Raw genomic sequence first — 25,990 nt, 5'->3', positions numbered from 1 at the left:
GGATCTGTGGGAGTTTGATAACGAAGCTCCACTTTACAATAGACTTGTTCGAGATGCATCGGCACTGCGCAGACCGATCGTATGAAGGTATTTTTGGTGCAAAACTGAGCGTCTGTGAGAGCGGAATTTGTAGTTGTAGAGAATAGCCACACTGTGTATCAGTAAATTTAAAGTCACAGACAAAAATTGCAAACTTGTGGATTTTTTTTCCTCTCCCACAAACACAACACAATAGTTACACCTTCTCGAATGCTTCACTGCAGGTGCACAAGTCCTATTCTATGAATCATAAATCAAGAAACTCGTATGCTCACGTTTTGCTACTATTGCTGCAGTGAATATTGTGCAAAACACATTCACACACCTGCATCAAAAATGTGAAGTCACAGATTAATTTTGTACATCCGCAAATCAGTATGTGAATTCTATGCTTGTAGAATGTTTTCTTACATATATATTTTATTTCCTTGGAGGCTTTTTATGGCACAAACACCAGTGCACTAAGACAACAGCGTGAATCTGCTGCTACGAGTCTCAAACCTGTTTTTCACTTGCAAATGACAAGTTTCACCCACTCTCTTTTTTTGCACAAAATATCTGTGTGACAAATGGTGCAAAAGTGATTTGTGTGGCAGGGTTGTCAGGTTTTCACAAGAAAACCCACCCAATCGCTACTCAAAACTAGCCCAATGGCCCGTTTCGAGGGGGTTTCCAGTGAAAAATGGCATACCGGGTGGTAAAATAAAAGTTTTTTTGTTGGGGTTCCTTTTCTAAAATTCGCATTCCAGGGGATGAATATTATGTTATCGGAGTCGCTTTAACCCATGGACATGAAAAACAACCCGCGGCCAACAGTGTTAAAGTAGCCAGATTCTGCGGGAAACCACAGACTTGGCAACACTGTAGAGGCAATGGTGGGCACTGTTCAAAGATCAAAGAGTTTTGGCCAATTAGAAAAGTTACATTGTTTTCAGTTTTTGTTATGTTTAAGTTTGTGGATCTTATCGTCTGCAAAGTCGGGGGTGTATTTTGGAGCCATTGTGATGGTAATTACATCAACTGGTAAGTTATAATGTGTTAGCTGAAGTAAATTCCCGCGATTTTGCAGAGATTTTTTTTTTTTTTACCACTTTGCAAGCCTGCAAAACTCGGTTTTCAGAGTTTCAAAACTTTTTTTCACACATTCGCACACCAGTTTTCAGATCACCATTTACAAGGTTTCAAACCCGGAAAACAAACTAATACAGTGGGAGAACACTGACAAATTTGAAAATCTGAAAAATTCTTTGCGCAACATCGTAAAATTTTGAAATGTTGCAGTTCTGAAGAAGGAAATCTCAAAAACAACATAATGTTTGCAGAGATATTTTTATTTTTTTACATTTTGCAAGCTTGCAAATCTTATTTTTCGATCTTGCAAAACTTTTTTTTTGTAAGATTTTGAGCTTTCGAACACTTAGTTTCAACCTTTCAGAACTGCAGTTTCATTTTTTAATAATGCAATGACAACAAAACAATTTATTCATTCAGGAACGAAACACTGTCATGTTGCTCAGAGACGTGGCTGTGTTTGGAATTATTTTTTGTCGTAGAAATAGAGCAAAAACAGGCAATATGGTGTCTAAAACGCAAGTCTCTTAATTAACTTGTTTACTGACCTGTTGTTAATATATATATATATATATATATATATATATATATATTTTATGTGTGCATATGTAATCATGATGATTTTTGGAGGAAAAGACGGCATTCTTTGTGTGATTTTGATTTACTATATGAAATTATATAAATATGTAAATTTTCTGCCCCTATATCTTTAATTTTGTGATAATTCTAAATGCACTTTACAAGACTGAATTACACAGTGAAAGAACGCACTATAAATGCGCGCGCACATCATTAAAACAACAATTATGATTTTATCGCAGACGATATATATCGCACTTCGCACCACTGTCTTTCTGGCTAATTTGTGCAAAACCTCTTGCTAAAATGTCAAAGCTTCATTTTAACCACCAATGCAACGATGCAGTTATTAAGCTTACCTCTACATGCTTGCGAAGGGTTGATGTCTTGTCGAGATTTTATAAGCTGCTAGTTTGGTCTCCCTAGGAAAGCACAGCTTATAATAGAGTATAAATATGGCCAGGGGTTCACTTCATTTCCTTCGAGTTCAACTTCAGAATTTGACGGGGTTTCGTTTTGTGCGGTGTCTGACCACTAACGCCTGTTTTGTCCGTCTGCATCTTTCTTGTGATTTTAGCGCCAGTTTGCCCTTCTGCCCATTATTTACTGCAGTAGTTTCCAGGGAGCGATTTTTTTTTTCTTTTTTACTCAGTAATTAATGTGTTTTAAAATGTAGCGAAGTACAATACTTCAAACAAAATATACTTAAGTAAAAGTAAAATTACAGATTTTAAAAATTACTTTAAAAAGTAGAAGTACACAAAAAAGCTACTCAGTTACAGTAACGCGAGTAAATGTAATTCGTTACTTTCCACCTCTGAGTATTCTGACGATGTCTTTCATACTTTTCTGGACCTTTACAGTGTTATTTACTTGGCAGTCTATGGGACAGTCAGAAGCCTCCCTGTTTTCATACAAAATATCTTACATTGTTTGTCTTAAAAGACAAACAAAGCTTTTACGGGTTTGGAACGACATGGGGGTAAGTGATTAATGACAAAATTTTCATTTTGGGGTGGAGTATCCCTTTAAAGGGATAGTTCACCCAAAAATTTAAATTATGTCATTAATTACTCACCTTCATGTCGTTCCAAACCTGTAAGACCATGGTTCACCCAAACGAGCAATGGGTAAATAAAATAATAATAAAAACTTTCACGAGCTGTGAGCATCTTCCGGAGCTGACAACAGCAAATAACAATAAAGGTACATTTTCTTTCTTTTTCTGAAAGCACTCACTGTTCTGCAGTTTAGCTTTAGCCCTAATCAAACACACCTCTACCAGCTAACTTAATTAGGATTACAAGAATGCTAAAGGTGAGTTTTATCAGGGTCGGAGCTAAACTCATTTAATATTTAAACTATAAACACATGTACAGTATAACGCTGGGTGATTTCAGAAAAAGAAAGAAAGAAAACATACCTTTATTGGTTGCCGCTGTCGTTTCGGAGGATGCTTGCAACTCACGAAAGTTTTTTTTTCTTTCTCCCTACTGATAGGCGCCCAAATTAGCTCTTCTGATTGGCTGATCTCTGAACAGTGCCCGCCTTTGCCTCAGTGCACGAAACTTGTCATTTGCAAGTGAAAAACAGGTTTGAGACTCGTAGCAGCAGATTTACGCCGTTGTCGTTGTGCACTTGTGATTGTGCCAGAAAAAGCATTCAAGGAAATAAAATATATATGTAAGAAAACATTCTTCAAGCATGCAAATCTAATTGCAAGAATTCACATACTGATTTGCGGATGTACTGTACAAAATTCGTCGCATGACACCAAAGTACTGCGAGTGTGATTAGAGAGCAGATGACTCTTAAAGCTTTTGAATCGCTCTCGCGGTACTTTGATGTCATACACCGATCGCTCTGTGCAGCGCGGATGCATCTCGAACAAGCCTGATCAATACTTTGTAGACTCCAAATGACATCATTTTCGCAAGATGACAATGGCCATACTGGGATATTTTGGTTTCACATTTCTATAGTGGAAGTAAGTGGAGACCCATCGTCCATCTTTTTTTAACAATCTCTGGAATGGGCCCATGAAGTGAGTCAAGTAAAGTAATGAAAGGAAGGTGATTAAAACTACTGTCCCTTTAAACCGCCACCAACCATGTATTTTTCACCTGTGAATAAGTGGGATTTATTTGATCTTCTCCGCCATTGAAGATGTAGATGCTGCCCTGTCCGTCCTCCTCTAAAGGAGCTCCAATCAGCACATCCCTGAAACCATCACCATTCAGATCTGCTGGACTGGCCAGAGAAGAGCCAAACCGACCCCTCTGACCTGCCATTCCCACCAGAACCACATCAGAAATAACGAACTATGAAGATAGAAAAAAAAAATCAAATATTTTATCAAAATACCTTTAATTTAAATCAGAATTACCTTTCAAATTACCTTTCACTTTATAATAACTTTCATTAATAAATTATTAACAAACTTGTTAAATGTCATTAAACTTTCAATTCCATATGATCAAGCACTTACTGAAAATCTACAAATGATTTTAACAGATGTTATAAAATGATTAAAAGATTTTGTTAATGCACAACACTTCTGCTGCTATTGAGATGTGATATGGGTGAGGATAGGAACAGGTTTGGTGGTGTGGGTAGATTTAAGGGTTGATTAAAGGGTCAGCAGTGTACAGGGGTCAATTTGATTACTAAAAGGGAACACGGTTCAATCTGTTTATATTATATTGTTTTGATGAATGAACAAGTGTTTTCTTTTAAAAAATTATTTGTTTTCCCTTGTTTATTTATGATTCAAGGAATATCCTGTTTAATGATATACTGAAGAGTAGTATACTTATGTGAGTGTTGAGGCAATATTTTTTTATTTTATTTTTTGCACCAAAATTACAATCTGTTATGTCTTTAGCAAACATTTAGCTAAACTTAACCAGCCAACCTTTACAAAAACCTTCTTACATTAGCTGAAAGTCCAATGCCCATAAAGATACTAAATGATTAGTAATCATTTATAAACATTTACAAATGATGAATGGTTTCAACTAGATTGGCTACTGCAAACATATGAACAAATGAGTAATAAATGATTAGTAAAGATGTGTGAATATGATAAATTCCGGTCTTTCAGGGACACTTTTTGCCATCGAAATAACTGCTTATAAAGGTAATAATGATAAGTAAACATTTATAAATATTTGAAGAGGATGAATAGTTTCCACTAGATTGGGTACTGCACAAACATAAACAAATAATCAATAGATTATTATCAATAGATTATTTGTAAAGATGTGTAAATAGAAGTCTTTACAAAGACCAAAGAATGAAGATCATATGAACTGAAAACTTACTAACATTTCTAAGCATTTCGATTTACATTAAAAGTTAATCATTACGTAATGTTTAGTAAGTTCATTAGTAAACATTAACAAGAACATTATCTCATATTTCTAACTCTTTGAATATATATTAACTAATGATATATTAAGCATTATATAATGTCTGTTAATGATTTATAAATTGTTCTAAAAAGGTTAATCCCCATCACTTACCTGATTTGTAATGGTGTAAACATACACCTTGCCCTCCCGGTCAGGCTCCATGTATGTTGGTGCCGATACCAAAAGGAGGTCTGTTTTGGAGTCATTGTTCAAATCCACCACACAAACCTCAGCTCCAAAATATGAGCCAGTCTGAGGCTGAGAAAAAAAGAGCAAACCTGGGCTTCAGTAACGCCTCAGCAGTGCCACAGACTGATCGCCTTCATGCAACGCCACATTGAAGCAGTAATTCATGCAAAAGGAGCCTCAACCAAGTATTGAGTGCATAATTAAACCTGCTTTGGAGATCTTGAACATTTCTGTTTTGTAAATCTTTTTTTGATTGATCTTTGAGAAAATATTCTAATTTTTTGAGATACTAATTTTTTTATTTTCCTAAGTTGTAAGTCGTAACCATCAGAATTAAAACAAAAAACTCTTGAAATGTTTCAGTTTGTGTGCAATGAATCTAAAATATAAGAAAGTTTGCTTTTTTAAAATCAAATTACAAAAAAATAAAGAACCTTTCCATGATATTCTAATTTTTTGATATGTACCTGTATATGTGACCCTGGACCACAAAACCAATCTTAAGTGACTGGGGTATATTTGAAGCAATAGCCAAAAAAAAAAAAAAAAAAAAAACCTTGTAGGAGGTCAAAATTATTGATTTTTCTTTTATGCCAAAAACCATTAGGATATTAAGTACAGATCATGTTCCATGAAGATATTTTGTATATTTCCTACTGTAAATATATCAAAACTTAAATTTTCATTAGTAATATGCATTGCTAAGAACTTCTTTTGGACAACTTTAAAGGCAATTTCCTCAATATTTAGATTCCAGATTTTCAAATAGTTGTATCTTGACAAATATTGTCCAATCCTAACAAACCATACATCAATGGAAAGCTATCAGATGATTTATCAATCTCAATTTCGAAAAATTGACCCTTATTACTGGTTTTGTGGTCAAGGGTCAAGATTTGTGTATTTTTGTGACTTTGGCACTCTCTAGAGTTAAGTTAACGGAATCTGCTGCTGTTGTAAATATATCACTGTAATGTGGTAATTACAGTGGATAGCCACATTATCAACAAGGATGTTGATCCAGGAACATGTTGTAATTGGTGAAATCACGCTCACCGTGTGTTCACTGCTGTGTGTGTGCACTTGGATGGGTTAAATGCAGAGCACAAATTCTGAGTATGGGTCAACATACTTGACCACATGTCACTTCACTTAGAGCACCACAGAGCTGGGTTCAATTTAGGCCTAAAGCAGCCTCGTTACAAAAGCTCTATATGAGCGATTTCGTTCCCGCTCACTAAAGTTATGTCTTTTCAAAATGGTCTTTAAACTGATATTTCAAGGTAAAAGAAAATAAAATAAAATAAAAAATCAGTCATGAAAGCTTGTTTAGATATTCTATAATGAGGTGCAGAAAGCTAAATTGTAGTGTTGGTGGTTCACATAAAAAAACTAATGAATATAGGGCTGCACAATTAATCAAATTCCTAATCGTGATTACAATTATGGATGCCACTATTACGTAATCGATTAAAGCAGCAATTAATCGTTCAAAGTCCACTTATGTTATTTTGCGTGCTTAAGATGCATTTTTTTCTTTCTACATGTTATCTTAAGGGTTTTTCCCATTATTTTAATTTTAGTTTTAGTATAACATTATAATACCCCTTGATATTTTTACATTTTTATAATTTAAAGAAGAAACCAATCCGATGTATAGTTGACATTTGAGGCTTAACATACCAAACAAAAGCACTAAAAGTTTTTCAGTTAGAGTGTTTTCAGCTTATTTCCATATAAAAATACGGCATGCAGTTGTATCAAACAATGGTATAAACATCATTCAATGTAAATTGTGATAACTGTAATTAATAATCACAATTTCAAGGGAATAATCAACAATTATGATTTCTGACGTAATAGTGCAGCCCTAAATTGTATAATGAAAATGATACTCTTTTTTAATGCATTGTTATGACATTAAAAAATATTTTTTTATAATAATAATAAAAATTAAGAACCCTGGGAGAGTACAGTTCTTGATCCCGAATGGTTTTGTAGGTTCTGAGCTGTGAAACAATGACTCGTCCTTGATGCTTGTATCTTGGGGCTCCTAGAATAGCATAGCTGTCCCATGGGACTTTTGCAACAGCCATCGAATAACCTTCAGACCAAAAATGCAGTAGTTCAGTATGCATGTTCTGAGTTGAATTTGCTGTATAGAAAGAAGCTGTTTTCTATATTTGAGTGTGTTTAAAAAAAAAAGAAAAAGTCTCACCTAGATAGCTTTCATGCTCATTGCCTGTTTGAAAGGAGCCAGTTGGATATTCCTGATAACCACCTTTCCACTGGAAAGCTCCCACAGCACTCATCAACACACTTCCCTAAAAAAAGCAAAACTAAACTGTCACTAGAATTAGATACATAATGAACATCTCACGCAACTTCATACTTTTTTTTTATATATAATGACAACACTTGTGTGCACTGCAAAAGAATAAAGAGTACAAAATTTTATTTGGGGTCATAGATTTTATAGTATTTAAAGTTTATTATTTTATACTTTCAACCTTTTTTGAAAATACAACTGTATAACCATACTATGGTCATTCACTTGGTCTAAAAAAAAAAAAAAAAAAAGTTTAAAACTGCATATTTATTTACATATGATGTGAAAGCTGTGCTGAATCCATCCTGTGCAAACTCCATTCTAGAGGAATCACCTGAAGTCTGGGTTCCTGCAGCAAAGAAACAGAAGTTAAATCATTGATTCTTTGAAAGTGGACCTATTATGCCCCTTTATGCAAGATATAATATAAGTCTCAGGTGTCTCTGAATGAGTTCAAATTTTTAAGTGGAAGCTGTTTTTTTGCAAAGACTTCGACTAGATTGTGCATTAGACTTATGGCTCAGATACTAAACTATAATGAGCCTTTATTACATAGGCTAGCTGGACTATTCCACATTCAAGCACATGAAAGCTTGCTGCAAAGCCCCAGCAAAAGTAATGACTAGTGTATCGGGAAAAAAATACTAGAGAGATATTTTTATTTTTATATATTTATTATTAAAGTAGTGTTTTCTATTGCGAAGATGGCAACAGTGACTTGCCATCTCCGCCTTTAATACAGGTTACTTAATGATACAGTTTGTGTTTTTTTATTTGAATTGTTTTGTTATAAGTAGACATTTCAAGCTTCCGATAGATCTAGTTATCTTGTGTAATGATAGTGGGGAGGCAAATTAGCCTATACGCTGAGTTTCGGTTCATTTTTTGTGACGCGATTCAGTTTACAGAGACCAAGATGGCTGAAAGTGCATCCTGTTTGTATTCTTAATTTTTCAAAAACACAATATTTTGGTGTTATTGTGAGTGTACACAAAGGTAGACCCTTTACAGTTTTTAAATGATATACTACCTGTATGAGCAAAAATTATGCTGTATTTTAAGTTGTTTCCACTGTTATCAGGGGAAAAAATGTAAGTGATCGTGCTGGCGCTTCCATGTCCTGCAAGTGTGCTTTCCACATGAGCACTTGGGTATGCGCCTAATAGCATACATTTATCTAGGTTAACGTTTAAAATAACATTGTGAAATGCTTTAAGTGTTTTATATATATAGATTTTATTATAGGTAAGTCAAGAGTTAATTTTAGAAAGCTAAATTGATCAAACATATGGTCAGCTTACTGTCGGCTGCATGCTAGGAAACAAAAACTTGAATTTAACAAACTTTACCAAAAAATCTTTATAAACTTAAATTTAACAACATATTCCAAACATTTTTCTAAAATAACTTAATAAAGAAACAAAATTAAATGTAACCACATATTTGGTATTAAAAACAAAATTGAACTACTTTAATGACTCCAACAGTATAAGCTGTGTAATGGGGAAGAGGAAGAAAGGGGGGGAGGCAGTCTAACATGTGTGACCAGAGATGGGCACAAATAAATGAAAATGTATTTAAAATACAAATACAAAATACTGGGTGGAAAAATGTAATTGAATGCAAATAACACTAGATTTTTTTTTTTCAAAGGCTTTAAAATACAAAAAAAAAAAGTATTCGTAAAAGTGAGCAGAGCAGTAGGCATGCCATCAGAAATCTTAGCAAGTTGTATTGAAGTGACATAACAAATTACACTTTTTGTTCTGAGCAAGTAGTAGGCTGCTGGCTGAAAGGTATAGGTTAAACTTGCAACCTCTGACTGAGTTCAGACTGGCAAGTTTGGGATTGTGAGATCCATGTACAGCCAATGTGAGACTCAAATGTGACATCAGGTTCCTGATGAACTAATAATTGAAACTAGATAGTAAAGTCTGTAGGCAAACTATAAGTTAGCTTGAAAAAGCCTAACCAGAAAGTTTGAAGTAGTTTTAAAAGCTTAAAGTTTTGTTCTATCATATAGATAGATTATTAGCATGTTGCTACCATCATTAGCATGTTTCTAGCATGTTGGTAGTATGATTAACAAGTGATTAGCACGTTGCTAGCATGAATAGCAAGTAACTATCATGTCATTAGCATGATTAGCAAGTTACTAGCATGTCGCTAGCATGTTTCCAGCATGATTAGAAAGTGACTAGCATATAGCTAACATGTTTCCAGCATGATAAGCAAGTGACTAGCATGATTAACAAAGTTACTTGCATGTCGCTAGCATGTTTCCAGCATGATTAGCAAGTGACTAATATGTCGCTAGCATGTTTCCAGCATGATTGGCAAGTGACAAGTATGTTCCTATCATGACAAGCAAATGACTAGGATGTCATTAGCATGATTAACAAAGTTACTAGCATGATTAGCAGGTTTCTAGCATGTTATTAGCATGATTAACAAGTGACTAGCATGTTGCTAGCATGACTAGCAAGTAACTAGCATTTCATTAGCATGATTAGCAAGTTACTAGCATGTCGTTAGCATGTTTCCAGCATGATTAGAAAGTGACTAGCATGTCGCTAACATGTTTCCAGCATGATTAGCAAGTGACTAGCATGTCACTAGTGAAGGAGTGGATACTGAGTTGCCATTGCCTTCAAATTGATATTAATTATATTATTACATTATTTCTTGCTTGACTATTAATCAAGTTAGGGCAAGAGTGAAATGTGTAACCTTATGTGCGCTTATGAGTTATTAAAGAATCCTGCTTTATGCTGTACTTCTACTCTCTAAGATGATGACTTCATAGTGTGTGTGTGACGAACCATACTGATAAAATTCTAGCTAGGGCTAGGCGGCCTTGAAGTTCTGATAAATTTTCTGTGTATGAGTGTTAGTATCTGTCTGTACAGGGAGAAGCTAACCCTGTCCCAGGACAAACGTTCAACTGCCAAATCCAGCATCTTTGGAGAGACGTATTGCGTCTTACCTCGGATCACTTGTCACTAAAATAGTTGTCAGAAGATATGTTTGAAACGTTTATGTCCATATGTGGAAACTGTCTAAGTTTGGAACCTCCGTGAAGTTGGCCCCCCACCCAACGCAAAACGTAAGCAAAATAGTCTCAATCGTTTGTGCTTCGTTTGTGCTGTAAAAATTTTCGTTTGTGCTGTTTCAGTTTTTTAGATATTAAAATAATATTTATAGGTCATTCTGAGGTCACTCAGCCCCCCCACATACTCCAAATTCACCCCAAATAGACTCGTTTGTTTGTGCTTTGTTTGTGCCGGTAATATTTTAGTTTGTGCTGCTTCAGTTTTTTAGATATTAAAGAGCAGGTCAGATGGTATTTTAAAGTGTCCCAATATTGTATTGGAGTCCCCTACATCAGGTTTAAATGCATCTAAGGTCAGAAAACATTGTAATTTTCTCAGAATATACATTTAATATTAGAGTCATTTGCCAATGATTAGGAAATGATTCGTTTCAAGCAAGTTCGGAGCAAGCCCCTCCCTTCCTCAAGCCTACTCTGCTCTGATTGGTCAGCTGGACAAGCCTGTTGTGATTGGCACAGAGATGAGTCCATGAGCCAGTTAGCCAGCGCTACCATTGACAAAGCACCTTTACATAAAACAATAATATAGTCAATCCGTTCTTATAATGACATAAAATACAAAAACACTTATGCAAGCGAATCGTGCCCACAGCTAAAGTTTAGCTGCTAAACTGTGAACACTAGGTGGATACGTTAGCCGAGTGCTAACGTGACTAACTGATGAAACAATACAGTTTGTAAACCAAAATATGTCTACTGTAATGTTTGAAGAACGACAGACAAAATACGCTTGGTCTTAACTTTTAATCAGAACGCAGAACAGTTGTATCACAGGAGCACCAGCCGAAATCACTCATCTCTCCCGCATTAACCCTGTAACTGCCAGTGCAGCACAATAAACAGCAGTTTTACAATTATTATAAAGTCTGTGTGCTACACTACATTCTTTATTATTAAACAAAGTAATTAGGACAACGTCAGTCTACAATAATCGACATATTCTTAGGTTCACTGCGAATTTTTAGAACTACTTCAGTAAGACAGTAATATCGTGCTTTACCTGGAAACCTAAAGCTGCACTAGGTATACATCACATATTGGCACAAAAAAAATTATATTTTGAGCACTCAATTGAAAATGTATACCTAACGTATCAATCGTATTACTTAAAGGTCGTGGTTCAGAGAGCTTGTTAGTCCAAATTAAGAAGATTAGAAGCCAACGAAGATAAAAGCCCAGATTAGAGAAGCAGTTCTTGATAAAATGACAAGCACACAACAAAAGGCTTGAATTATATTTCTGTGATATCCTTGAACACCGCGTCTTCTCAACATGATGTAAACGCACTAATAGCAAAAGTGTTTGTGGGCAGATCAGACTCTGTTCGTATTTCGCGGGCAGGCGGGGATTATGCAAATGTGTTACCCAGTGACATACAGGCAAACAGGCAAAAGAGTCGAAAATATAACGACTCGTTACGGCGATTCAGAACCGACTCTCTCTTTTGAGAGACAATATCTTTATTTATCATGCACTTTTTTGATTAACTTTGCAGATTGTTTTCATTTAAGGATAGCTACGTTATAAACTGCAAAAGAGAGATTTTTTTTTTAAAAAACCCATCTGACCTGCTCTTTAAAATAATATTTATAGGTCATTCTGAGGTCACTCAGCCCCCCACATACTCCAAATTCGTAGGCCGCTTTGCGTACAATTCAAAATCAACAACAATTATACCCTGACAGAGGATACTAATTGCATCAATGCATAAGTCAACAAAATTCTGATTGGTTCGTAAACCACCTCCATGAAGTTGGCCCCCCACCCAACGCAAAACGTCAGCAAAATAGTCTCAATCATTTGTGCTCCGTTTGTGCTGGTTTGTGCTGGTTTGTGCCGGTAATATAGACAAATGAGTCTATTTGGGGTGAATTTGGAGTATGTGGGGGGGCTGAGTGACCTCAGAATGACCTATAAATATTATTTTAATATCTAAAAAACCAAAGCGGCACAAATGAAAAATTTTACACCACAAACCAGCACAAACGAAACACAAAACACCGAAACTACTTCACCCACATCCTACAACTTTACCTATTCCAACTACATGGAGGTGGTTTACGAACCAATCAGAATTTTTTTGACTTATGCATTGATGCAATTAGTATCCTCTGTCAGGGTATAATTGTTGTTGATTTTGAATTGTACGCAGAGCGGCCTATGAACTCCATCGAGAGTACTGAAGCTGACTTCTGCTGATGAAACAGCAAATCATGTTCTTCAGTAAATTTTTCTTTAATTGAATGCATCTCTGACTCCTGGTCTTCATTGCGACACACCTGGTCCATGGGTTTTAACTGTACATTCCCCTACACTAGCATGTTTCCAGCATGATTAGCAAGTGACAAGCATGTCATTAGCATGATTAACAAAGTTACTAGCATGATTAGCATGTTTCTAGCATGTTATTAACATGATTAACAAGTGACTAGCATGTCATTAGCATGATTAGCAAGTTACTAGCATGTCGCTAGCATGCTTCCAGCATTATTAGAAAGTGACTAGCATGTCGCTAGCATGTTTCCAGCATGATTAGCAAGTGATTATCATGTCACTAGCATGTTGTTAGCATTACTAGCAAAGTGACTAACATGATGTTAGCATGATTAGCAAGTGGCTAACATGTTTCTAGCATGACTAGCAAGTGACTAGCATGTCATTAGCATGATTAGCAAGTGACTAGCATGTCTCTAGTATGTTGTTATCATGATTAGCAAGTGACTAGCATGTTGCTAGCATTATTAGCAAGTGACTAGCATGCCATTAGCATGATTAGAAAGTGACTAGCATGTTGCTAGTATGCTTAACAAGTGACTAGCATGTTGTAAGCATGACTACCAAGTGACTAGCATGTCATTAGCATGATTAGCAACTAAATAGGATGTTGCTAGCATGTTTCTAGCCTAATTAGCAAGTTACTAGCATGTTGTTAACATGTTTCTATGACAATCCAGCGAAAACCAGCTAAAACCAGTTGATTCACAAAAAAACTGTTAAAACCAGCTAAGACCAGCGTGACAGTGGCCAAAACCACTTTAAAACCATGTTAAAAGCATGTTTCTAGCCTGATCAGCAAGTTACTAGCATTTTGTTAGCATGTTTCTATGCTAATACAGCTAAAACCAGCTAAAACCAGTTGATTCAGTAAAAAAAAAGCTAAAAACAAGCTAAGACTTCTATGCTAATCCAGCTAAAACCATTTGATTTAGTAAAAACAGTCGAGCGACAGAGAAGGACAGCAGTTTGTAAGTGTTTTTGCCTCGTTTTGTCATTAGACTACTGCGTGATCATCGTTGCTAGGGAAACTTTGCTCTAATTACTGTGTGTCTTACCCTGGTAAATACGTGTGAATTGTGGCGTTTGGTTTTGCGTTTGCCTATCGCGGGACTGGACAGTTTCGGTCTGCTAAATAGGGAGGCGTGACAAAAGCCAGTAAGCCGGCAAAAAGTACTTAAAGAGCTGTTCTGTAAGCGCTTGTCAGAAGAAACAGTCGAGCGACAGAGAAGGACAGCAGTTTGTAAGTGTTTTTTTGCCTCGTTTTGTCATTAGACTACTGCGTGATCATCGTTGCTAGGGAAACTTTGCTCTAATTACTGTGTGTCTTACCCTGGTAAATACGTGTGAATTTGTGGCGTTTGGTTTTGCGTTTGCCTATCGCGGGACTGGACAGTTTCGGTCTGCTAAATAGGGAGGCGTGACAAAAGCCAGTAAGCCGGTAAAAAGTACTTAAAGAGCTGTTCTGTAAGCGCTTGTCAGAAGAAACAGTCGAGCGACAGAGAAGGACAGCAGTTTGTAAGTGTTTTTGCCTCGTTTTGTCATTAGACTACTGCGTGATCATCGTTGCTAGGGAAAATTTGCTCTAATTACTGTGTGTCTTACCCTGGTAAATACGTGTGAATTGTGGCGTTTGGTTTTTGCGTTTGCCTATCGCGGGACTGGACAGTTTCGGTCTGCTAAATAGGGAGGCGTGACAAAAACCCAGTAAGCCGGTAAAAAGTACTTAAAGAGCTGTTCTGTAAGCGCTTGTCAGAAGAAACAGTCGAGCGACAGAGAAGGACAGCAGTTTGTAAGTGTTTTTGCCTCGTTTTGTCATTAGACTACTGCGTGATCATCGTTGCTAGGGAAACTTTGCTCTAATTACTGTGTGTCTTACCCTGGTAAATACGTGTGAATTGTGGCGTTTGGTTGGTTTTGCGTTTGCCTATCGCGGGACTGGACAGTTTCGGTCTGCTAAATAGGGAGGCGTGACAAAAGCCAGTAAGCCGGTAAAAAGTACTTAAAGAGCTGTTCTGTAAGCGCTTGTCAGAAGAAACAGTCGAGCGACAGAGAAGGACAGCAGTTTGTAAGTGTTTTTGCCTCGTTTTGTCATTAGACTACTGCGTGATCATCGTTGCTAGGGAAACTTTGCTCTAATTACTGTGTGTCTTACCCTGGTAAATACGTGTGAATTGTGGCGTTTGGTTTTGCGTTTGCCTATCGCGGGACGGACAGTTTCGGTCTGCTAAATAGGGAGGCGTGACAAAAGCCAGTAAGCCGGTAAAAAGTACTTAAAGAGCTGTTCTGTAAGCGCTTGTCAGAAGAAACAGTCGAGCGACAGAGAAGGACAGCAGTTTGTAAGTGTTTTTGCCTCGTTTTGTCATTAGACTACTGCGTGATCATCGTTGCTAGGGAAACTTTGCTCTAATTACTGTGTGTCTTACCCTGGTAAATACGTGTGAATTGTGGCGTTTGGTTTTGCGTTTGCCTATCGCGGGACTGGACAGTTTCGGTCTGCTAAATAGGGAGGCGTGACAAAAGCCAGTAAGCCGGTAAAAAAGCACATAAAGAGCTGTTCTGTAAGCGCTTGTCAGAAGAAACAGTCGAGCGACAGAGAAGGACAGCAGTTTGTAAGTGTTTTTGCCTCGTTTTGTCATTAGACTACTGCGTGATCATCGTTGCTAGGGAAACTTTGCTCTAATTACTGTGTGTCTTACCCTGGTAAATACGTGTGAATTGTGGCGTTTGGTTTTGCGTTTGCCTATCGCGGGACTGGACAGTTTCGGTCTGCTAAATAGGGAGGCGTGACAAGCTTACTTCAATCACAGGTAATCAGGCAAATATATAAGTGGTAGTTGACACCGCGGGCAGCGGTCGCGGCAGCCCTCGTGTGAAGCCTCCTCGTGTGAAGACCGACGAGTGTAAAGACCATCGACTCTACCTGCGCGACTCCACCGAGCAAGGACACCGACAGGGCGCTTGAGTATTGCTTTTCTACCCTTCAATTTCTGCACAGCTTGTCCTCACATACTTATTTTGCTCACTTGTAGTCACTATGTGCTTTCAGATCTCTACTATCACTACTAACACTCGGAGAGCACGCTATGTACGTCAAAGGAAGGCCTGCCTGACAAATCTAAGGTCTGTCCCTCTGACCTCTACTCCAACGCTCTCTATTCCACTTGGTCTCTGGAACTGCCAGTCCGCTGTTAACAAAGCACACTTCATTTCTTCTATTGCTACTCATTCCGCTCTCAGCCTCATGGCACTGACTGAGACCTGGATCAAACCTGAGGACACTGCCACTCCCCGCAGCCCTCTCCTCTCATTTCACTTGTTCTCACACCCATCGTACGACTGGGAGGTGTGGAGGTACTGGTCTCCTTATATCGAAAGACTGGAAATTTGATCTTCAACAACCACCTACAGGTAACGTTTCATTTGAATCACATGCTGTTGTTACTGTAACCCACCCTTTTAAAATCCACTTTGTGGTCATTTATCGTCCCCCAGGTCAATTGGGAAACTTCTTGGAGGAGTTGGACGTGCTGCTATCAAACTATCCTGAAGATGGTACTCCTCTGGTACTGCTTGGCGACTTCAACATCCACCTAGATAAACCCCAGGCTGCTGACTTCAACACTCTGCTCGCCTCATTTGATCTCAAGCGAGTCTCTACTACAGCGACTCACAAATCGGGCAACCAACTGGACCTCACCTACACGCGCTGTTGCTCAGTGGACAACACTTTAGTTACTCCACTGCACACCTCAGACCACTTCCTCATTACTGCTAATCTAGCACTTACACCTGAAGCGGCACACGCTCCAACGCGGGTCACCTTTCGACGGAACCTACGCTCACTCTCTCCATCTCGCCTATCCTCTGTGGTTGCATCCTCACTTCCTTCACTCTCGCACTTTTCAGCTCTGGACACGAACAGTGCTACGGACACTTTTTGTTCCACTCTGACCTCTTGCTTGGACAACTTTTGCCCACTGTCGTCTAGACCAGCACGCACCACCCCCATCTGCCCCTTGGCTGTCCGATGTACTCCGTGAACATCGCTCTAAACTCAGGGCTGCAGAGAGGAAATGGGTTAAAAATCAAGAAACTCTACCGACCTCAGTGTGTATCAGTCTCTCCTCTCTTCCTTCTCTGCAAACGTCTTCACTGCTAAAGCATCATATTACCACGACAAGATTAACAACTGTTGTGACGCTCGGACACTCTTCAAAACCTTCTCTTCTCTTCTTAATCCGCCTCCACCTCCTCCTCAATCGACTCTTACAGCTGATGACTTTGCAGTTTTCTTCACGAATAAGACAAGAACCATCAGTGACCAATTCTCCACACCGCAGACTGAGGATAACTTCACAACGACTAATGCTCACTCGTTCTCCTCCTTCTCTCCACTCTCAGAGACGGACGTTTCCAAACTTATCCTGTCCAGTCATCCTACTACTTGCCCACTGGATCCGATCCCCACTCACCTCCTTCAAGCGATTTCTTCTTCAGTCATACCTTCACTTACTCACATTATCAACTCCTCTCTTCACTCTGGAACATTTCCCTCAGCATTTAAGCAGGCTCGGGTAAGCCCACTGCTGAAGAAACCATCTCTAAATCCAGCACTTCTAGAAAACTACAGACCGGTATCCCTTCTTCCATTCATTGCAAAGACACTCGAACGAGCTGTGTTCAACCAGCTCTCTATGTTTCTTATACAGAACAACCTCCTGGACAGCAACCAATCTGGCTTCAAAAGTGGCCACTCAACTGAGACTGCCCTGCTCTCGGTTACTGAAGCCCTGCGACTGGCAAGAGCAGCTTCAAAATCCTCAGTTCTCATTTTGCTGGACTTGTCTGCTGCTTTTGACACTGTTAATCACCAGATTCTCCTATCCACCCTCAGAAAGATGGGCATCTCTGGAACCGCTCTCCAGTGGCTTAACTCCTACCTTTCTGATAGATCCTTCATGGTGTCTTGGAGGGGTGAAGTTTCTAAGTCACAACAACTTGCTACTGGGGTTCCTCAAGGCTCAGTACTTGGACCGCTTCTCTTCTCCATCTACATGACGTCATTAGGATCTGTCATTCAGAAGCATGGCTTTTCCTATCACTGCTATGCTGATGACACTCAACTATACTTCTCATTCCAACCAGATGACCCGACGGTAGTTGCTCGCATTTCAGCCTGTCTGAGTTACATTTCTAGCTGGATGAATGACCATCACCTTCAGCTCAACCTTACTAAGACTGAACTGCTGGTGGTTCCAGCTAACCCATCGTTTCATCACAACTTCTCTATACAGCTGGGTTCGTCAACCATAACTCCTTCCAGGACAGCCAGAAACCTAGGAGTTGTGATGGATCATCAGTTAAGCTTCACAGACCATATTGCTACAACGACGCGGTCCTGCAGATTTGCCTTATACAACATTAGGAAGATTAGACCCTTCCTGTCAGAGCAAGCCACCCAACTTCTTGTCCAAGCTCTTGTTCTCTCCAGACTGGACTATTGTAATGCTCTTCTTGACGGGCCTTCCTGCATGTACTATCAAGCCTCTACAACTGATCCAGAATGCAGCAGCGAGGGTTGTCTTCAATGAGCCAAAAACAGCTCATGTGACTCCTCTCCTCATCAGGTTACACTGGCTACCAGTAGCCGCTCGCATCAAATTCAAGGTACTGATGCTTGCCTACAAGACGACCACTGGCACGGCGCCAACATACCTAAACTCACTAGTTCAGTCTTATGCGCCCTCCAGAAGTTTGCGCTCTGAAAGTGAACGACGTCTTGTGGTGCCATCCCAAAGAGGTTCAAAATCACTCTCACGGACTTTTTCCTGGACTGCGCCCAGCTGGTGGAATGACCTCCCGATCTCAATTCGAACAGCTGAGTCTTTACTCATTTTTAAAAAAAAACATCTAAAGACTCATCTTTTTTTGCTGCACTTAACCAACTAATACTAGTACTTATCTTTTCTTTTTCTTGTCTATCATATTCAAAAAAAAAAAAAAAAAAAAAAAAAAAAAAAAAAAAAAAAACCCTGGCTACGTGTTCTGTACTAGACTAACTGAGACTTGTCATAGCACTTGTATACCGTTGTTGTTCTCTCGTTGATCTGATTGTTTCTACTGTTCTCATTTGTAAGTCGCTTTGGATAAAAGCGTCTGCTAAATGATTAAATGTAAATGTAAATGTAAAAAAAAAAAAAAAAAAAGCTAAAAGACAGCTAAGACCAGCGTGACAGTGGCCAAAACCACTTAAAAACCAGCCTGGGAGACTAGCCAAAGCAACCAATCAGCTTAGGCTAGTTTTAGCTGTATTTTCAATAGGGAGATTTTAAGCTTTGCTATGGCAGTAGACAGCTTAAATACACCATAAGTCTTATTGTATAAAATTTTCACCCCCTCAATGAAAGTCTATGGGATTTTAGGTGGTTTTGATAGTCTGGTTTACGAAAACCATAAGCTGGATCAGTTAGAAAAGATATAGCAACCCGAGTCAGACCAGTCTGAAGGTATGACCCGAGTTTGGTGGTTGTAGCTTGAAAGCTCTAGGAGGAGATACATTGTAAAATTTAGTCTCAGAAAAAGAAGAAGAAGTTGTTTAAATAGGATTTCAGTAAGTTGGCTTTTTCAAGCCAATTTAACTATGGGATTTGCAGAATCATCAAATATCTAAATTAAAGTATAACCAAAATTTGTAATCAGTTCCTAATAAGAACTACAGTCTAAATTTAAGCATCACTTTAAAATTGGAGTCAGATTAAACACAGAGCTAGACTAAGATTGAAACTAAATCCTAATAAATTTAGTGAAGTCTGCAGAAGGCCAAGTAAAAGACCTAAACGCATTATTCCTACACCCACGCCATTGGATTCCGTCATGGGACCAGTGGGTGGAACTTAAAGATACATCTATACATTTACATTTAGTCATTTAGCAGACACTTTTATCCAAGGCGACTTACAAATGAGGACAATGGAAGCAATCAAAAATACATTAATACAAAAATATGCTTTCATTCTTAATTTTCATGTCTTTAGAGCTGTTAACATACCTTCAATGGCAATAATGCTCTCCTCCAGTTTTTGAAGAATATTGTTCAGTGCATTAAAGTCTGTCACTTTGAACACGTGATCATTATCTGGATCAGAAGCAATTGTATTCAGCTCTCCTTTTGCACTGGGATCATTAAAAGCATTGCCAACCTAGAAACAAAAAAAAAATATTGTGTCCTAAAAAAAATTATACAAAGCATATTTCACAGAGTAATAAATGCACAGGAATATGAAATATTAACTATATATATATATATATACATATATATATATATATATATATATATATATATATATATATATATATATGCACACACACCTTTTCAAATTCCCATGCATTTATTTATGTTAAGCTATAAGTAAATAAAAGTTTTCAGAAATGGCCATATAAAACATTCAGGTTTAAGAATTTATTTAACTATACACAATTAAACACTTAAAGATCTAATGTAAGATATTTAAATGGCATAATATGTGAAGAAAAAAAACCTACCCCAATTGCAAATCGTACTATTTTATTATCCTCTGCCTGTTTTGCTGCTTCATCCAATAAGATCCTGTCATGTGATGCTCCATCAGTAATAACAATCAAGACTTTTTTTGCTGATAGTCTTAACCCTCCAGCTGGTATAAAAAGATCTTTCCTGGTATTTGAAAAAAGATTTATATATATATATATATATATATATATATATATATATATATATATATATATATATATCTATATATATATATATATATATATATATATATATATATGAAAGGTATACATGGGTGATAAATTTGGGGGTTGGCACTATTGACTTGGTCAGTAAGTAATCCACATAAATACCCTTTAAAAAAAATATGTAAACAACCACTCAGTGTTTCAATCAGCTCCCCAATGAATCTGTATATCATACAGTATACATAATTTTGGGTACTGATTAAGTACTTGTATTGAAAGACGATACTACTGGTAACTATCACTGGCATTTTATTTATCAGGACTGATATCTTTCTAAAAGAATTTGTTATGCAGTTTACGGTGCTTTCACATTTGGTTAGATTTCTTGTTCAAACCAGAGTTAGATTGATCCCCCTCCCCTGCTGGATTGTGTTCACACAGTGTTTTTTTTTTGGTTCGGAAGCACTATACATCATCAGAATGGCAGCTGTTTACCCCTGTTGCTAGGAGAAGATGGCAATGAATGGATACTCTTGCTTGCTCGTCTCACTTTTGTACTTTGTATTTTGAAACCTTTCTTTTGTTTCTAAAGAGCCAACACAGAACACATGCATCTATTTGTCACAAATGTAATACGAAAGTTCAAAAGAACACAGGATTCAATACCACACTGGCCAGGTTTCCATCTAAGGATTTTAATATTATTTTTTTATTATTATTTAATTTAACTTAATTATTTGCAAAAAAAAAAAAAAAGTTTAACTTTTCAAAAAAAATTACTGATATAACTGATGGAAATGTCATTGATCTATAAAATTTCTCAAGAGTTGACACAATGTAATTTCTATGCCGATACTTTGAAAAACAAAAAAACAAATTGTTTAGAAAAACTTTTTGTTGAGGAAAGGGCTTTAACATGATTGAATAAATGTATTGTCATATGACAGAATTAGCCTATACATGCAGTGTCCACGTTACTCTCATTAAAGCACCTGTAGGCCTAATGTTCCAAGGTATGTTAAATCTATTATATTAATATTATTAAATTGTATTTAAAATTGTTTTATTGGTTAGAATAAGAGGCGTTACTTCTAAAATATCATTCATCCATTTTTTTTAGTTTTGTCTAATTTGTTTATTCTCAAAGTTACCAAGGCAGGTGGTTGTACTGGAATTAACTTTGCCCCGGAAAGACCAGATGGAAGAGCCGTTTGAACAGAAGAGGGCCAAGTATGAGGAGTTGGCCGGTGAATGCTGTAACAGGGGATGGAAGACCCGCTGCCTCCCCAACGAGGTTGGCTGCCGGGGTTTTGCAAGCCAGTCGTTATGCAGGGCACTTAAGTTCTTGGAAATTATGGGACTGCACAAGAATAAAGCCATTGGGAATATCATGGATGCTGCTGAGAGGGCATAAAGATGGCTGTGGATCAAAAGGGGTGATCCGTGGACTATTCAAGTTAACTAGACACAAATTGGAAACTGATCACCCAGGCTGGGTCATCTGGGCGAGAGTGTATGATGTTGAAAGACCCGAAACACCCAACGACCCCAGGTTACATCACTGATGATGTGTCTAGGGCGCACCTGGACAATATTTGATTTACCTCAAGTTAAATTTGATAAAGTTCTAATGCAAAAATTTAAATTGTGATAGCTAATTTCAACAGTAATTTAGACAGTTGTTTTTAAAAATATTTTTACAAATAATTGGCCTGTGATAAAGAATAAATAGCAATTTTAAAAAATTTTGTTCAACTTTCATGAGATGCGAACGCATTCATGTAGACGCTGTCTACAATCTCGGGTCAATGATAAAGCACTCACCCCCCTCTTAGTAGTCCTGCCACCCACGAATGCCTCACGATGAGCACAACCCACCTGCTCGTGAGTCGAACATGTTCAATTCACGCTTATCCGCAAAGAAATAAATACGATTGCAATGAGCACATTCAACTCCCTCAAGAGCTGAACGTGCTTGCTTCTCACCCACACCCACAACACCTGCAGAAATTAGAAGACACTGTTAACACACTGCACCAAATCGGTGAGAAGGAACTAGGGAAACCAAGGCAGATGATCGTGCAGTTTACAATGTGGAAATACAGGGATGAAATTTGGAAAGAATACGATTCACGGAGAATCTTACAAGGGAGGACAGGCTGGCCCGTGCTGCGCTGTGGCCTTTGATCAATCAAGCACGTAAAGCAGCAAATAATGTTTTCCTATCTCTGGCCAGGTGTGACTCTGGGTCACAGGATCCTAAACAAAGCAAAATGTCTTTTACAACTGATTTTAAGATTTCTTAATTCTGATCTGGGTATATATGAGAAGTGGCAAAACACTACTTTGGGATTCTGTAACCAGAAAAACCCCACACTGTGTGTGAGTCTCTGGAGCTCTGCACTAGAACTCTCACATGCTGTTGTGTGTTTCTCTGCTGTCAGGTATGCAATTATTTTTATTTTTAAATGTGTAATTGTGTTAACTACATTGTGCTCATAGAACACACTTTATAGTTGTTTGTGCTACTACATGTGCAGATAGACTAGTCAAGTTTATTCTATAAAACACATGATTGCTTTGCTGTATGTAAAAGGTTGTAGATTGTGTGATGCTATTGTTCGGGAGTATCTTTTTGAATGAAATGTGAGCGGCGTGCTTTAATGGAGCAGAATCTTTTTCAGCTATTAAAACCTTATTATTTATTCTTTGCATAAAGATACCGTATGGCTTCAGATGGCTTACATTGCAACATGACTTGTTTGTAATACTTTTATACTACTTTTTTATGGTCCGTTTTTGCAATAAATACCCGTGGCTTTACTTTTATTTGCCTGTTACATGTTTTATATTTTTCAGAAGTGGGTAGGTTTAGGGCAGAGGTGGGGTTAGGTGCTCCAAAATATCTATGAAAGTATAAATTTATATAAAATGATTTCCATTTTTAAAAATGCATGCAACCCATTAAACCATCTGACGCATAAGGCAAACAACTGAAAGCAATAGAGTACACTGCATGTCGAAAAGCGACACTAAAGGGGTACCCTGTGCATTAAAAAGTGACGTTTAAGGGGTACCTATATAGAGTCAAAAAGCGACGACTAGGGGTCATGACTAAGCACCAATATGTGACAAGTTGGGAGTGAGAATGTGTTGATTCTAGACCATGTGTCTTGTGTTAAATTAGAATAATTGTAACATAGAAATTATAAAGCAATCTCAAGTTACATGTGTGACTATGTTGAATTTGTTTGTTTCCAACATGGAAGACTCAGCTATTTCCTATATAGTTACAGTAATCCATGTACAGGACTATAGAATTGCCATGTGGCTACAATGTGATTCATAATTGCTTTATCCTTTTTTTTCTGAATTGGCTTCTAATTGTTTAAATATTTAATTGGCATTAAACATTTTACCTGACAAATAAAATGTTATATTTGATTTACTCTGATCTCTTCTGAAATCATTATTTCTCGTAGATTAAAGTGGAGTCTGGTTCAGGGTATATCATATGGAAGGCTCAATGAATGGAGCATGTGGAACATCATCTGAGAACTTTTCGATTTCTGACTATCACTGCATTAGTAAGTTGCAGTTTTTTATGAATATACAAAAACTATGCTTTTTGTTATGATCAGTGCCCTGACTATTGAACTAGGGAGCTGATTAAGACACACCCTCAAAACAACTGTTTCGTTTTTCTTTCTTCTTTTTTATGGTAGAAATGTCATTTTTTACTATGGCAACTATCAGGTAATCAGTAACTGAACTGAAAGGGGGCACAGAAACCAGAAATACAGGAGAATGAAAACTAAACTAAGCATAATCCTGACACACACTAAATCTACTTTAAAATTTTCCAATTATTGTAGTAACAAACCATTCTTACACAAGTTTTTTGATGGCTGTTGCGGTGTAAGTGTTAGGTCCACTCTGGTACAATATACCTGTCACGTTAGATTCCCATGCACCTTGAATTTTGAGTTCATTAAAACTGTAGTGAATTATACAATCCTTGGAGTACTGTGCAATGGCAAACTGTAAGCCAACAACAGATAAACTGTCATTATGTGGTCAAAATGTAATGTTTTTTTAAAACAAACCCCTCTCAGGTATTTTGCATTTTAGTATTAAAAAACATTGGCTATAGTTAGTATTGAAATCCATTAAAGTGATATTGAAGACTATTCCTACCTGTGCATCCCGTTCAGTAAAACGTTTGATCACACTTCTCACAAAATCCTTCATCGTTCTAAAATTGTATTCCCTTACACTCCCAGACCCATCTAATAGAAAGGCTATGTCAATCTGATCAGTACAGTCTGGAAATAAAGAAAAGCAGAAGTGTGTACATATGTAGTTAAAACTACAGTAAAGTTACATCAAAAGACAATAAACTTATTTAACTTAATCAAAAAAGAAAAAAGTTGTGGTTGATGATCATATTTACCTCTCAGAGACTTCGGAATCCGTTGAATACGTCGATACACATTGTTTTCACTGATAAAGCACATGCCATTGTATGTGGTAACTGTTACACATTTCTTTGGAATGGTTGGACCACAAATCTAAATGAGATGCAATTTAAACAGATTTCACTTTGGTAAAAAGGAATAAAATCAATTTTAATTATTGACCACAATCCCACCACTTTTATTGCAATTTTTATTTTTGGTCAAAATCTTTTTGGCTTTTGAGACAGGATAATAAAACAAACATACTTTATAGGCCTCACTTAAATAAATCAAATAAATGATATAAAATGAAACACACTAATTTCACATTACACATACAAAACAAGGTCATTTTTCTTCAATATATAAAACCGTCGTCTCACATCAGGTCTTTTAACATTTATAATCCCTTTTATAATTCATTTTATTTGGCTTTTTATGTTCTTTAGGCATTAGTTAGTGTAAAATAGTTATAATATGTACTTAATTTGTAACTGATCTCTATAGTGTGCTCAATAACTTACCGCCACCTTTGAAGATTGTGCATCTTTAACCAAGGAAAGTCCAAGAGACATGTTGACAGCTTCCGAGGGCACTTCATTAACATACAAACAGTTTAATTAAAAAAAAAAAAAAAAAATGATGTGCATGCATTGATTGAGGTACAAATTTGATCCTGTCCCACCCCAGATGTGTCTTGACCTTCTTTATAATTAAATTATACTTTATTCAAAATAAAAGCATTTTGACAGTCTGTCAAAATGCCATTTCAATTATCAACCTGTAACCATTTTTATTTTTATTTAAC

At 37.2% G+C, this 25,990-nt stretch overlaps 1 pseudogene; it reads right to left on the bottom strand.

The window, feature by feature from the left end:
- The window catches only part of LOC109044921, a 45,601-nt pseudogene that overhangs the window by 11,051 nt on the left and 8,560 nt on the right, over nt 1–25,990 (bottom strand).

Source organism: Cyprinus carpio, chromosome A12 (assembly GCF_018340385.1).
Source record: "Cyprinus carpio isolate SPL01 chromosome A12, ASM1834038v1, whole genome shotgun sequence".
Lineage (NCBI taxonomy): Eukaryota > Metazoa > Chordata > Actinopteri > Cypriniformes > Cyprinidae > Cyprinus > Cyprinus carpio.
This window is presented reverse-complemented; position numbering and strand designations above follow the sequence as displayed.